Source organism: Balaenoptera physalus (genome assembly GCF_965194825.1).
Source record: "Balaenoptera physalus genome assembly, chromosome: X".
Classification (NCBI taxonomy): domain Eukaryota; kingdom Metazoa; phylum Chordata; class Mammalia; order Artiodactyla; family Balaenopteridae; genus Balaenoptera; species Balaenoptera physalus.
Window position 1 is genome coordinate 25,855,114 of NC_138903.1, and position 16,496 is coordinate 25,871,609.

Consider the following 16,496-nt stretch of genomic DNA (forward strand, 5'->3'; position numbering starts at 1 on the left):
TTTGAGACTAGCCTTTTACTCAGAGTAGTATTTCATTGTATGGATGTACCATAACTTGCTTATCCATTTACCCACTGAAGGGCATTTGGGTTGCCTCCAGTTTTTTGAGGTTGTGGATAGAGCTGCCTTAAACATTCATGCACAGAGGAACTATTTTGTTTTCTGATTATGATGGTGGTTAAACAAACCTATATATAGGTTAAAATTTGTAGAACTATAGACCATAAATGTTCATTTTACTCTATGTTAATTTCCAAACACAATTTTAAAAAGTGATAATGAACTGAACTAAAAAAGTGGCAATGAGTGAGCTTCATCCATTCATTCATCATTCACTTTCTGGATTTGACAAGATCTTAAGAAGAAGAACAACAACAAATCACAAACAAATAAAAACTAACTCAGATAGAAAAACACAGTCTCTTTAATAAGGGGTGTTGGGAAAGCTGGACAGCTAAATTGATGAAATTAGAACACTCACACCATATACAAAAATAAACAAAATGGTTTAAAGACCTAAATACAAAGGCATGACACCATGAAACTCCAAGAAGAAAACATAGGCAAAACATTCTCTGACATAAGTCGTAGCCATGTTTTCTTAGATCAGTCTCCCAAGGCAAAAGAAATAAAAGCAAAAATAAACAAATGGGACCTAATCAAACCTATAAGCTTTTGCACAGCAAAGGCTTATAAACAAAATGAAAAGACAACCTACAGAATGTGAGAAAATATTTGCAAATGATGCAACCAACAAGGGTTTTATTTCCAAAATATACAAACAGCTCATATAGCTCAATATCAAGAAAACAAACAACTCAATCAAAAAATGGGCAGAAGACCTAAAAAAACATTTCTCCAAAGAAGACATACAGATTGCCAACAGGCACGTGAAAAGATGCTCAACATCACTAATAGTAGAGAAATGCAAACCAAAACTACAATGAGGTATCACCTCACACCGGTCAGAATGGCCATCATTAAAAAGTCTACAAATAATAAACGCTGGAGAGGGTGTGGAGAAAAGGGAACCCTCTGAAACAGTTGGTGGGAGTGTAAATTGGTGCAGCCACTATAGAAAACTGTATGGAGGTTCCTTAAGAAACTACAAGTAGAGCTACAATATGATCCAGCAATCCCTCTCCTGGGTATATATCTGGAAAAGACAAAAACTGTAATTCAAAAAGACCATGTACCACAATGTTCATTGCAGTACTATTTACAATAGTCAGGACATGGAAGCAACATAAATGTCCATTGACAGATGAATGGATAAAGAAGATGTGGCACATATATACAATGGAATATTACTCAGCCATAAAAAGAAACGAAATTGAGTTATTTGTAGTGAGGTGGATGGACCTAGAGTCTGTCATACAGACTGAAGTAAGTCAGAAAGAGAAAAACAAATACCATATGCTAATGCATATATATGGAATCTAAAAAAAAAAAAAAAGGTACTGATAACCTAGTGGTAGGGCAGGAATAAAGACATAGAGAATGGACTTGAGGACGGGGGGGAGGGAGGGGACAGCTGGGGCGAAGTGAGAGTAGCAGCCACATATATACCCTACCAAACGTAAAATAGCTAGTGGGAAGCAGCTGCATAGCACAGGGAGATCAGCTCGGTGCTTTGTGACCACCTAGAGGGGTGGGATAGGGAGGGTGGGAGGGAGGCTCAAGAGGGAGGGGATATGGGGATATATGTATGCATATGACTGATTCACTTTGTTGTACAACAGAAGCTGACACAGTGTTGTGAAGCAATTATACTCCAATAAAGATCTATTTAAAAAAAAGGATCCATGCACCCCAATGTTTATAGCAGCACTATTTACAATAGCCAAGACATGGAAACAACACAAGTGCCCATCAGTAGATGACTGGTTTAAGAAGATGTGATATATATATAATGGAATATTACTCAGCCATAGAAAACATTGAAATATTGCCATTTGCAGCAACATGGATGGACCTAGAGTATATTACACTTAGTGAAGTAAGTCAGACACAGAAAGACAATATCACATGGTATCACTTACAAGTGGAATCTAAAAAATGATACAAATGAATCTATATATAAAACAGAAAGAGACTCACAGACATACAGAACAAACTTATGGTTACCAAAGAGGAAAGGGCCAGGGGAGGGATAAATTAGGAGTATGAGATTAACAGATACACACTACTTATACATAAAACAGATAAACAACAAGGATTTACTGTATAGCACAAGGTACTATATTCAATACCTCATAATAACCTATAATGGAAAATAATCTGAAAAATATATATATATAACTGAATCACTTTGCTATACACCTGAAACTAACACAATACTGTAAATCAACTACACTTCAATTAAAAAAAAAACTAACCCAGATGGCTCTTGGGGAATTGGCGTTGCTGTTGTGAAGGCTTCCTGGGACAAATATTTTCACAGTTGATCAAGTCACAGCTGCTACACAAATCCATCTGGACTCTGGAACTTGCATGACACAAGACCAACAACCTCTCTTACTCTAATATTCATCTACATATGTGCCTACACCATTATTTCTTCAAAAAGTGTAACACCTGGATAAAGAAACAGAAAGGAAAGATCTTATGTAGAAAAAGCAGCATGCAATGTACGGTCTTTTTAGACCTCAGCTGAGCTGTGTTAGAAGGAGTTCAGAAAAGTCTTGAAATAATACTCCATTAGTAATTCCACATGATGAGGCTTGTTAAACCTGGAATCACATATTGAAAAATCAATTTGACAAAAACTGTTAGACATATGCCACTAAAAGATAAATATAAGGGGGGCAAATTTCACTTGGTAAATAGCTATGAATGCCATCAAGTGAATTAGTTGATCAGATCTTTTCAAAACTAATAGCTAACAGTAGGTTATCAGAAGTTCCTTGGCATGTGGGCATTATGCAAAAAGAGGAAATTATGAGATGGTTAAAGGGATGGCCAAATGCAGGAGCTGGGAAATCAGTTGAAAATCAAGATACATGTTTTTCCAAGAGAGGCTGTGTGGTACATTGATTGCAAAAATATCTCAAATTCTTTACTTTTCTCCATATCCCCATCCCTTACAATATGACTTTGAAACTTCTCCCATTAAGAAGTGAAATCTATTTCACTAACCACTAAAACCTGGGCTAACCCTGTGATCTGCCTTGGCCAATAGAATGTAGCATATATGACACTGTGTCAATTCTGAGCCTAAGCCTCAAGAAGTCAAATACCCTTCCTTGTCCTCTCTCAGAAATCTGTCCACCCACCATGTGAGCAAGCTGGGGCTAGCTCTTCTTGGGAGCATGTTGAACAGAGATCAACCTTCCCTCTCCAGCTAAGGCCTCCCTAGACCAGCCAGCACACAGCAGATCTGGCAATGTGACCTGAGATGCATGAGTAAGCCCATCTGAGATCAGCCAATCCCAGACCAGATCAGCAGAACCGTACATCTGATCCAAACACATGTGAGCTAAATAAATACGTGTTAATTTTAAGTCATTGTAATTTAGGGTGGTTTATGACGTAACACTAGCTAACAGATGCAGACCTCAAATGACCATCTCTACCTGTATTAGTTTCTTGTTGCCACTGTAACAAATTACCACAAACTTTGTGGTTTAAAACAGCATAAATGTATTCTATGACAGTTCTGTAGGTCAGAAGTCTGAAATCAGTTTCACTGAACTGAAGTCAAGGTTTGGCAGGGCTGGTCCCTTCTGGAGGCCCTAGGAGGGAATCTGTTTCCTTGCCTTTTTCAGTTTCTAGTGACTGCCTGTATTCATTCATTCAAGTGACCTTCTGGCCCCTTCCTCCACCTTCAAAGCACATCACTCCAATCTCTGCTTCCATCATCACATCACCATATCCTCTAAATCTGACTCTTCCTGTGCCCCTCTGATAAGTACTCCTGTGAGTACATCAGGCCCATCTGATACTCCAGGATAATCCCCCATCTCAAAGTCCTTAACTTAATCACCTCTGCAAAGTCCCTTTTGCCATATAAGGTAACATATTCAGATTCTGGAGATTAGGACATGGATATAATTGAGGACCACTATTCAGGCTCCACCCTACTTTACCCTTAAAGCCACTACATATTCTTTCCTTTTTGTAAATTAGCAGTAGAAAGTTCACATATGGCAAGAAAAATGAATACCAAGTTCAACTATAGCAAGATGGGGGGAAAAGAAAGGATTATAACATCAGATTTAGTTGGAAGAAAAGTAAACTAATAATAACAACTAATAAAAAAATAATAATAACAACTACTACTTATTGACCTCCTACCACAAGCTGGAAACTGTGCTAGGCATTTTACATTTAATTTTCATAATTATTAAAGTCTTTCAAAGTAGGTCCTTGACTACCTGAGGCCAAGGCTGAGAAATTTAAAAAGCTTGTCGGCAGCTTCTAAGTGGCTGAGCTGGGATGTGACCCCAGATCTTTTTTGCCTCCAAAATACATTATCCACATTACTTAATTAAAATCTCTCTTACTCCTTGACACTGGTCCCTCAACTCGCAAATCTAATAGTCTACAGGCAAGATCGTACGGAAAACCCGAACGAACTTTTTGGCCAACTGAATACACTAGAAATCTCTCAAGGCGAGGGTGGAAAATATTCTCTAGTTATAGAGTATAGAAGGTTCTCCTATAGCTTAGGTTAACTAGAAGTCAAATGCTTCTTAAGTCAACTCTTAATGTTTCTGGATTTTAGCCTAATAATCTATCAGTAACTAAAAGCTCTTCTGGTATTTTTGAACAAACTTTCAAATTTTGACCCATGGCAGAACTTGTTTTAATTGTCCTATGAATCATATTTATTATTATTATAAAATTGCATTCAGCTTAATTTATTTTCACATAGGCCTAATTTTTGTTCAGGCAACAAACTTCTAATTTGGGTTACTTTACAATTTCTCTGAGATTTTTATTTGAGAAGTAAATTTGAAGGGTCTTTTTGTTAATGAGGAAGAACTGCTGCTTCACTGAAAAACATTTCATTTGTAACTGAAAAGGTAAGAGCTTTTCTGACTGGATATTTGTCAGTGACAAGGAACACGAAGGGCAAACGCATGGTTAAATGAAAACAATTTAAATATGTGCATAGTAATGCACCCTTATTTAAAATATTTGTTAATAAAATATGCTCTATTGTTACCAAATACTTGACTTCAGTGTATTCTTAAGACTTTAAGCTATTTTGGAACTTCACAAGATCATTATAAGGGGAGAAGGTACCTTCTGTTACATTGCAAACTAAAGCCCACTGATTTATTTTGTGGTAAGGTCAAGTTTTTTCACATCTCTTGGTGTATTAGTATGCTACAGCTACCATAACAAAGTACCACAAACTGGGTGACTTAAACAGCAAACATTTATTGTCTCACAGTTCTGGAGGCTAAAAGTCTAAGATCAAGGTGTTGGCAGGGTTGGTTCCTTCTGAAGTCTATGAGGAGAATCTGTCCCATGCCTCTGCCCAGCTTCTGATGGTTTGCTGGCAATCTTTTGACATTCTTTGGCTCCTTGACATCTCACCCCTATCTCTGCTTTTATGTTCACCTGATAATTTCCTTGTGTGCCTGTCTATGTTCCAATTTCCCCTTCTTATAAGGACACCAGTCAGACTAGGGGCCCAATCTACTCCAGTATGACCTCACTTTAACAAATTACATCTGTATCTAAAACGAAGTCTCCCTAAAACCAAGTTCCTCTGCCAAGTTTATGATCAACCCCTCTATCCAAAACTTTATTCCCTTTCTTGTCCCACACCTGTTCCCCTCAAGATTGAGGAGTATCAAAGAAAAGGGGGATTATAACTGAGCAGAACCCTGTGGGGCCTTCCCAGGACAGACCCCCATGTCTTTTGCCTGCCTCTTGTTTGTAGAAAAACTTTAGTCTCCCAGGCCTCCCCTGAGTCACAAAAGTCTGGCTCAAGAATTAATGATTGAAAGAATGTGAACATGAATTGATAGCAACAAAAAATAGCAGTTGGGCCAGGAGAACTGGTAACAATTTATACAATAGATCAGCCATATAGTACAGTCACAGAATCTTTAGTTACTCCCTGAAGGACATAGATAACAGTGTCTGGTGCACACCTTGTTATACAGATGCTAAAACCCCCACCAGATGGAAGAAGTTAACTGCATGATGACCAGGAACACATAGCCACCAGATCAGCAGGAGCCTAAGAATTGATAATGTTAAACCTCGCAACATCACCCTGTTACCTCAACATCTATCAGTCAGAGGATTGTGCACGTGCTAATCACGTACCCGGGGACTCTCTCCCTCAACTTGCTTTAAAAATGCTTCCCTGAAATCCACTGGGGAGTTTGGGTCTTTTGTGCATTAGCTGCCCACACTTCTTGCTTGGACTTGCAACAAACCCTGCACTTTCCTTCAACACAACCTGGTGTCAATAGATTGGTTTTACTGTGCATGGGCGAGTGGACCCAAGTTTAGTTTGGTAACACATCTACCTTTTAGCCAAATAAGGTCACATTTTGAGGTACTGGGACTTCAACATATGAATTTGAGGGAGATAAAATTCAACCCATGTCACTTAGTGTTAAATAAGTTTCAAAGCTGAAGCTTGAGCATAGCTTTAAAAAGCAGCCAGAAATAAACACGGACCTACCATAATGATGAGAAAAAGCCCCACTGTCGTTGAAAAGGGAAGGGACACTTCAGAAACAAAAGGTTTTAATTTGGGCATAGAAATAATCAAATTTTGAAGCTAGAATTCCAAAACATTTTTATGACAAAACAGGGATATAAATTTATAAGTTCTGTGGCCCTAGGTTTCATACAGGCTAGATAGTATATCCATCTAAACAAAAAGGAGAATTAGTAATGAGGAACAGCACAGTGGCAGGGATAAAGTAATATTAGAATGATTGGCTCATCTATTTATACTCTCTAGCCTTCAACTTCTATTTCCTCAAAAATCTATAGTTAACTGTCTATTTTAATCACTAACAAATCTCCCACCAATTCACAGTACTAAAATGCAATAATAGAAGAGCTTCAAGATGTGGGAGCTTCATAGAAAAGAAGAATCTTTGATTTGAAAGAAACATGAAAAGCTATCTAGTTCGAACTTCCTCCACTTGCCAAAATCTTCTTAGAACACCCGTGACAGAGTCAGCTACCTCTGCTAAAGTTCCTCCAAAGCTGATTCCTGCCAAAGAGAAGCCATTTATTTGTGACAGTTCGTATTCTACTTAGCAAAAATCTACATCTTTATAAATGTACCCATTGGAACTTATACTGCACTCCAGAACAAGTTAGAGTAAATTAATTCATGTTGCACACAGCAACACATAAAACATTTGAAAACAATGGGCATATGCCTGTAAGGTTTCTCTTCTGGAGTTAAGCATCCTCACTCTCTGCCCTCCCCCCCATATACTGTTCCATTTGATAAGGTTCCAGGAGCATCTCCCCAACACAGCATACAGGACTGTCACTACCATTGATTGTTTGCTTTTCATCAGTGCACACCAAGATTGAAATAGCTAATCTATATGCTAGATTAAATTCTTGGCTTAATCTAATATATACTAGAGAAAAGAAATGTCAACTTAAGAATGGTTACAATTTAAGCTGGGAGCTCTAAAAGTGGGAGAAGGGCAGTTAGGTGTTTTGGTCTTTTCTTTGGAAGGTTACCTTCATAACACTTTTGGAGAAGATTCACTTAGAAGATGGGAGATATAACAAAGGGACATCTAAATTGCTCTGCGTAACCGAGTAGCTGAAATTTGGAGCTAGTCCTTTGGCAGTTCAAGAGGAAGATCATTGGTCCATTGTGGAAAGATAACAACTAAGATTAAGCAAAAACAAAATCAAAAACAAAACTCTAAAATCACCTGGGAATGCTGGTTATACAAACAACAAAAAAGTTAATGCATAGCCTGATTTCAGGAGAAAGAAAGAGTAATCCTCAATCCCAGTTGTCAGAAATAAAAGAGGGAAATGAAGTGCTGCTGATTGTTTCAGGTGTTGTTGCTGCTGCTACTCTGAGAAAGGGTGATTGGTGCGCGTGCATGTGTGTGCGTGTACGTGTGTGTATGAGAGAGAGAGAGAGAGAGAGAGATGGTACATACCCACTATTAAAAGTGAAAAAAGAATACATGACTGCAGTAGTTATGGCAAAGCTTGTTGCATATTAGAGTACACCATTAACACAATAAACAGTGAAAAGGCAACCTACAGAATGGAAAAATATTTGCAAATCATATATCTGATAAGGGGTTAATATACAGAATATAGAAAAACTCCTACAGCTCAACAACAAAAATCAACACAGATGAAAAAATAGGCAAAGGACTTGAATAGAACATCTCCAAAAAAGATATACAAATGGCCAACAAGCACAGAAAATATGCTCAATATCACTAATCATTAGGGAAATGCAAACCAAAACCCCAGTGAGACCTTACTCTCATTAGAATGGCTACTATCAAACAAACAATCAAATAAAAACAGAAAATAAGTGTTGGCGAAGATGTGAAGAAAATGGAATCCTTGTGCACTGTTGGTAGGAATGTAAAATGATGCAGCCTCTATGAAAAACTGTATGATAGTTCCTCAAAAAAATAAAAACAGAATTACCATGATCCAGCAGTCCCACCTCTGGATGTATATCCAAAAGGATTGAAACCAGAATCTCAGAGATATTTGCACACCCAAGTTCCTAGCAGCACTATTCACAATAACCAAGAGTTGGAAGCAACCCAAGTGTCCTTCAATAGATAAATGAATAAGCAAAAATATAAACACAATGAAATATATTCAGCCTTATAAAGGAAAGAAATTCTGACACAAGCTACAACATGGATGAACCTTGAAGACATTAGGCTAAGTGAAATAAGCCAGTTATAAAAAGACAAATATTGGCTGATTCTACTTACATGAGCTATCTATAGTAGTCAAATTCACAGAAACAGAAAGTGGAATGGTGGTCGCTAGGGGCTGGGGGGAGGGGGAAATGGGGAGTTGTTTTTTCATGGGTATAGAGTTTTAGTTTTGCAAGATGAAAAAGTTCTAGAGATTGGTTACACAACAATATAAATATACTTAACACTACTGAACTATACACTTAAAAAACTTACAATGGTAAGTTTTATATTATGTGCTTTTTACAGCAATAAAAATGATAATCAAAAAAGGGTATACGTATTTACAATAGCCAAGACATGGAAGCAACCTAAATGTCCATTGACAGACGAATGGATAAAGAAGATGTGGTACATATATAAAATGGAATATTACTCAGCCATAAAAAAGAATGACATAATGCCATTTGCAAAAGCAAGGATGGACCTAGAGATTATACTAAGTGAAGTAAGTCTGAGAGAGAAAGACAAACATCATATGATATCACTCAATTGGAATCTAATTTAAAAAATGATACAAATGAACTTATTTACGAAACAGAAACAGACTTACAGATATCGAAAACAAACTTATGGTTACCAAACAGGAAACGTGGCTGGGAGGGATAAATCAGGAACTTGGAATGAACATACACACACTATTATATATAAGATAGATAACCAACAAGGACCTACTGTATAGCACAGGGAACTCTACTCAATATTCTGTGATAAGCTATATGAGAAAAGAATCTAAAAAAGAATGAATACATGTATATGTATAACTGAATCATTTTGCTGTACACCTGAAACTAACACAAAATTGTAAATCAACTATACTCCAATAAAATTAAAATTAAAAAAAAAAGAGTATACCACGTACTGCTTTATATCAACTAAGTAAAAAAATGTAATAAAATGGACAATTTCCTGGAAAAAAGTGTAAAGAACTAAAATCAATTCAGTATGAAATTTTTAAAAATCTAAATAGATCTATAACTCCTAAAGAAGTTGAATCACCAGCTAACCTAGTAGATAGTGGGTGAAACCAGCCCGAAGTTTTCACAGGACAGTCTAACAAATCTTCAGGGACTAGATCATTCTTATTTTAGACAAACAGTTCCAAAGAATGGAAGAGAGAGAAATCACCCAAATCATTTTATTAAGTGAGTATAACCTTCATGCCAAAATCAGCCATGGCAATATGAGAAAGAAAAATTTAAGACAAATCCTGTTTATAAAAAAAGACCAAAAAAATTAGAAAATCAAATTTAGCTATATGTTTTTAAATAACTCAAAGGTTTTAATTGTTTTATATCAGAAATACAGGATGGTTTAAAATTGGAAAGTGTGATCATAATTCACATTCCTATCTCAAAAATATATTGTTGAGGAAAAAGTTTTTCACATGGATAAAAATATAATGATATAATTTTCTAAATTATTAAATGCAGAATTACAAAGGCTATATTTTTGTAGGCACTTACATTACTAGTAAAAGTACAAAAAGGTATTTGGATAGAATATATAATTACTTCAGGGCAGTGGTAACTCTTGGGTAGGAAGGGGACGGGAGTAGAAGGGCTTGACAATTTAATTGTATTTATTATAATTTATTTCTTTATAAAAAGGAGATCTGAAATAATAAAGTAAAATATCATCTCTTTTTTATAGGTTGCATGCACGTCTACTGTAGAAAAAAACTATTTAAATGGAAAACTATACATCTTATATAGTACATTCTTCTGAGTTATCAGATTCTACCTCTGTTCATTGTCTTTGAGCTATTTTGCACCTCTTTATAATCTGTAGGTAACTGATAGACACAGGGCTCAAATAAAGTAAAACAATGTCACATTAAATTTCTGCAGTCTATTAAACCGGCCTGGCTGATATAGATTTAACTGACGTCCTCTCCCATAGCCCAAAATAAAAACCACAGTTTGCCTCCGTTTACTATTAATCTCAACATTACTTCACTCCATATAAATGTGTGTTGTTTTGACTTTTCCTTTTTTTTAACCACTTTATTGAGGTATGATTGACAGACAAAAAGCTGTACATATTTAATGTACAAAACATGTTGAGTTTGGAAACAAGTATACACCCATGAAACCATTGACACAATATATGCGATAAACCTATGCTTTGAACTGGTTATAACATCTGTCTGGTTCCCTCATAGCATATGAATAAAATAAATTATTTAATGTGTTCACTTTTATATCTGTATGAGAGTCACGATTTTACCTTTTCTGAAAATTGTCTTTTAACATTATGTTCTGTGTGTTTGTGATATTTCACAATTTTTAACAATTAAGTGATAGAGCTTTAGAAAGACCCAAGATCTGGAAGCAGAAGAGGGAGGAACCAGAGTTATCCTAACAGCAAGGAGTACTGGGAAGAAGTATTTAGAAGCATAGCCAGTAAGGGGTTTCCCAGAGTGGGATCACAGAGAAACTATGGGGCAATGATTTTATTATATAGTTTTAATTTATTTCCTCCTCTATGTCTGTTCTACTCTCTCTCTATTTTTTCCAAGCCATTAGCAAATATTTTACTCAAAAGAGCCTTATAGTAATGCTTTTAGGAAAAACAAAGGGGCAAAGCTAGTTAGAGAGACCTGCAAACAGTACACAAACACTCCTGAAGGCCGATTGGTTATTTCCCCATATGGTGAGTTCCAAATTTTCAGCTATTAGTAGTGATGACCACTTCCTTTTGGTCCATGGGTTGATTAAAGGATAGGTGAAGTATTTTAAGCCAAAATTTGAAAATAATTTAGTTCCTATTTTAGTGAATTATTTCACAATACTTATAGTAAGATTTGTTGGATTATTATAGAATCTTATTAATATTTTTCTGATAAATGTCATGGCCCATGTTAGTAAAGGTGTTATTTTCTACCTAAGAGCCTTAGCTCTTGCCTATGAAATAAGTGTTACTTTCTTGGCTCTTGACATTTGTGTAAGACAGGATGCACTGGACAATTAAGGAAGTGATTTTATTCAGAGTATTACAACAGAAAGCATGTTATATTAATGAAGATCATCTCAAAGAAAAGGAAGAAGACCTGGAATTTTATAGACATAGGTAAACAAGGGAGTCATCAGTGAGTTTTAGGAGAGTCATAGGAAGGATTGAGAGCGATCTTATCTGAGTCATTGAGGAAGAGTGGAGGTGGTGTTATCTCAGGATATGTGAGAGCATGGAGGTCCTTTATGGTTAGCCCATTCTCAGAACACATAAGGGTCAGGGATTTTTTAACCATCACTGCTTCCCAGGAGCATAGGGCTCAGATAAATTTCATCAATGTTTGTCCCCTCTTTTATTCATGATGAATAAGTATCATTGCTGTTGGACAACTCAGAGGTGTTCATAAGCCTCCTGAGTGGGACAAATCAATGTTTTAAGATATAGTCCCTCAAGGATTCTTGTTATCATTGTTCCTGTAAAACAAGTTGAACAATCTCTTGAGAGTTAGTGGCAAAGGTCAATTGTTTTAGAGTTCTGGGATCAGGCATGTTAAAAGACGGTTGTCTAAATGAAAGAGGAGAAATATATAAATGGTTGCATTAAAGTAAAGAGCCAGAAATTGAACTTTCAGTGACTAGTCTAGTGGATTCCGAGAGGCTGGTGGAGTAAAATTTTTCAGTTATGCAGCACCACTCATTGAGTTTCCTAAAACTTTCAACTAAGATGTCAATGCTCTTAGTAATGTTGTCCACAGTCCTGGATACCTTTCATATGCATGACGCAAGCACTTTGCCAGACATCCTTAGTGGTCCAGACAGCGGTTTTCCCAGGAAGAATTATATCCCATGCATAGTCAGCTGTGGTGATGAGTTCCTGGAAGTTTATAGAAAGTCATTGAACTTCAGCTGGCAAGGCTTCTTTCAGATCTTAGAGCAAAGGGCCAGCTACAAGGTAGCCTAGAGTTCCAATAAGGGTCTGGGTAGTGAGGTTTTAGCTCTTAGTGACTCCAAGTCAGGTGGTAGGGAGAAAAATCAGAAATTTTGGCTTGGAGGATTATAACCAGTTATTGATGGAAACATGAAGAATTGAAAATTTGGTAAGGTTTGACAACTTGGGCAAGATAACAGAATCCAGTCAAATTTGCAGTGAGATACCCAAACTGTGTTTTTCCATGGTGGGAGGAGTCAGTACAATCTCCACCCACCAGGCAAGACAGTTGAGTATCCATCAGTTACCCACAATTTAAAAAAAGGAGCAAAATATCAAATCTGATAACCCAGAAGGTTTTGATACAGATAATGCATAGTTTCCCATTGAAACACAAAGCTTCTGTCTATAATCTCCACCTTCTTCATCAAAAATAATCTCAAAGAAAGATTATTCTTTTTTTTTTTTCTTTTTTGGCCACGTCACACAACTTATACGATCCTAGATCCTCGACCAGGGATCGAACCCAGGCCCTCAGCAGTGAACGCATGGAGTCCTAGCCACTGGGCCACCAGGGAATTCCCAAAGAAAGATTATTCTTAATCATAAAATAAGGCTGGTCTCATTGGATTTGGCCTAATTACTTACATAGGTACAGCAAGAATGTTCATTTACCATACAGGTCTTTTTAAGTTTTTCTTTCCTGGTAATATTCATAAGGAGACTCAGATTGGACTTTTCCGCCCAGTTTTACTGAGAAATAATTGACATACAACACTGTATAAGATGAAGGTGTACATCATGATGGTTTGGTTTACACGTATTGTGAAATGATTACCACAGTAGGTTCAGCTAACATACATCTTCTCATACAGATACAATAAAAAGAAAAGGAAAAAAATTTTTTCCTTGTGATGAGAACTCTTAGTATTTACTCTCTTAACAACTTTCCTTTATACCATACAGCAATCTTAACTATAGTCATCATGTAGTACTTTACATCTCTAGTACCTAGCTTATAACTGAAAGTTTTCACCTTTTTACCACCTTCCTCCAATTCCCCCTCCCCCCACCATCTGCCCCTGTCAACCACAAGTCTAATCTCTTTTTCTATGAGTTTGCTTTTTTAGTGGGTTTGTTTTTTGTTTGTTTTTTAGATTCCATGCATAAATGAGATCATACAGTATTTATCTTCCTCTGTCTGACTTATTTCACTTAGCATAATGACTTCAAGGTCCATGTATGTTATTGCAAATGGTAGGATTTCCTCATTCTTATGGCTGAATAATATTCCATTGTATATATATGCCACAACTTTTTTTATTGGATTGCACTTTTAAAAGCCCCTTGAGGCAGAAAAGCCAAGCCAAGAACTCACACTAAGGATCCACCTGTAGTAATACAGATTTAGGCAAATTCTTCTCTTCTTGAGGTCTCCAAAATATCCTGTTTCCTGGGCCTTCCAGGAAGTGACCCTCCTTCACCTGTAAACCTAAAAACCCTGTAAGCCAGGTACAAGACCAGTTTTCCCAGGAGGGCTTTGTAAGTATTGGCTCCATAAAGTCAACTTTAGTTCATCAAAAGTGTCTGGTCGTATTTTATTATATGAGTATCACTCTTGAATATGACATTCCATGCAAGGCCTTGGTTGTATAACCAATGTTTCCAATTATATCCTATTGTTGCCTAATATCAAACAAAGCAGTAGCAAGACTCTGATAAATAGCCCGAAGCAAGGGTTGGGTGGTCAGAGAAATGGGTGAAGGGAGTCAAAATGTACAAATTTCCAGTTATAAAATAATTAAGTTATGAGCATGTAATGTACAGCATGGTGACCATAGCTAATACTGTACTGCATATTTGAAAGTTGCTAAGAGAGTAGGTCTTAAAAGTCTTCATTACAAGAAAAAAAAAGGTTTTGTAATTATATATGGTGACAGGTGTTAGCTAGACTTCTTGTGGTGATCATTTCACAATATATACAAATATCAAATCATTATGTTGTACACCTGAAACTAATATAATGTTATGTGTCAACTATGCCACAATAAAAAATAACTATTAAAAAAGAATAATATTTTGCAAACTCTTATTAAGAGCAGACTAATGATCTAAGAAAATTTTATCATTTTAACAGAAAAAAAAACAAATTCTAGTTTTGTATCAGTATAATACTTGACCCTAAAGCTCTTTTTGAATATATTATTTTAAAAACCCATCAAATCTTGGCTAGCTTTGACCACAACAGATAAAATTCATTTTCCAAAAATCTCCTACAATTGTCTATATCCATAAATTTCTCTTATACTGTATCTTCTCAAAGTGGCAATGATGAATGTGTTCGTTAGTAGATCCAAATATCTATAATCTCTGTGTAGCATAGACAAATAAGAAGAAAAAGTATATAAATTATGTTCACTAATCAACTTTTCAGTATTTCACTTTACCTAGGAATGATCTAGATATCTAATGAATATCCATTAATTAATTAACTTTAGTATCAGTACAAGATTTTAAATTACCTAAATCTTGGAAATTATGTCCAAGTTAACATAATACAAAACATAATTGCTGCTGAAATAAAGTTTGTCAAATAATGATATGATTTGGTTAAACACAATTTACTTTTCTCATAATCTTAAACATTTGATAGAAGTAATGCTAGCTTCATAAAATAGACAAGCGACAAGGATTTTCTGTATAGCACAGGGAATTATAATCAATATTTTGTAATAACTTATAATGGAATATGATCTGAAAAAAAAACTGAATCATTTTGTTGTACACCTGAAACTAACACAATATTGTAAATCAACTATACTTTAATTTAAAAAAAGAAAGAAGTAATGCTAGTTTATTTGAGTAAAGTTGTATAATTTTAGGAAGCTCATACCCAAGTAGAATAACAATGTATAAGTATATTATTATACTTTACACTGATAAATCAGAGAAGATATAATTTTTATTAAACCAAAAATGTAAAACTAGTATCATTTGCCAAAGATTTACCTAAATTATGTAAATTTGAATTCTTAATATATTTCTGAGTTGATTTCTGTAAGGATACTTTTTAAATGAAGCACACTGAAAGTTGTGGAAGTTAAATCACCTTATAGTCTGAGAACTTTAAGAATATTATATTTAAATGTGAGTTTTTAATCTTTATAAGCCAATCAGAATAGATCTCATTTAATTTAAGAGATTTTACAGTTTTATGTATTTGTTTATTTATTTATTCATTATTAATACTATCTGGAGGTAGGAATATATTATACACTCACACAATAAGGGGTAAATTATATGAATTAAAGACACACAAACATATATACAGACACAGACACAGAGAAAGCATATAGCTTCAAATCTAAAATTTCAGGCAAAGATCAAGCATAAACATAGAAACATAAACCTTACCAGTCTAGGTATCCACTTCCTGGTGGACATGAAATTCTTCATTGATTTGGCCTCAACATAATCAAACAGACAAATAGTAAAGACTAACAAAGCAGATTCATGTCATCTTTCACCCAACAGAGACAAGATCTCTATAAACCAGTAATTCATTTACATAGATCTCAAATGGTCAGACCATGAAACCAAAAGAGGCTGGCACCAGAAATCAAACCAGTAATCAAAAAGAATCAAAATCAGATCCTTAGGATGGACAAGAATGTGGAGCACAGAAATAGGAATCAGACTCAC

General features: G+C 35.6%; 1 long non-coding RNA gene across 2 annotated transcripts in view; it reads right to left on the bottom strand.

Moving 5' to 3' along the window:
- Positions 1-16,496, bottom strand: part of LOC309652655 — a 316,601-nt gene that overhangs the window by 214,741 nt on the left and 85,364 nt on the right. The window lies entirely within an intron of this gene.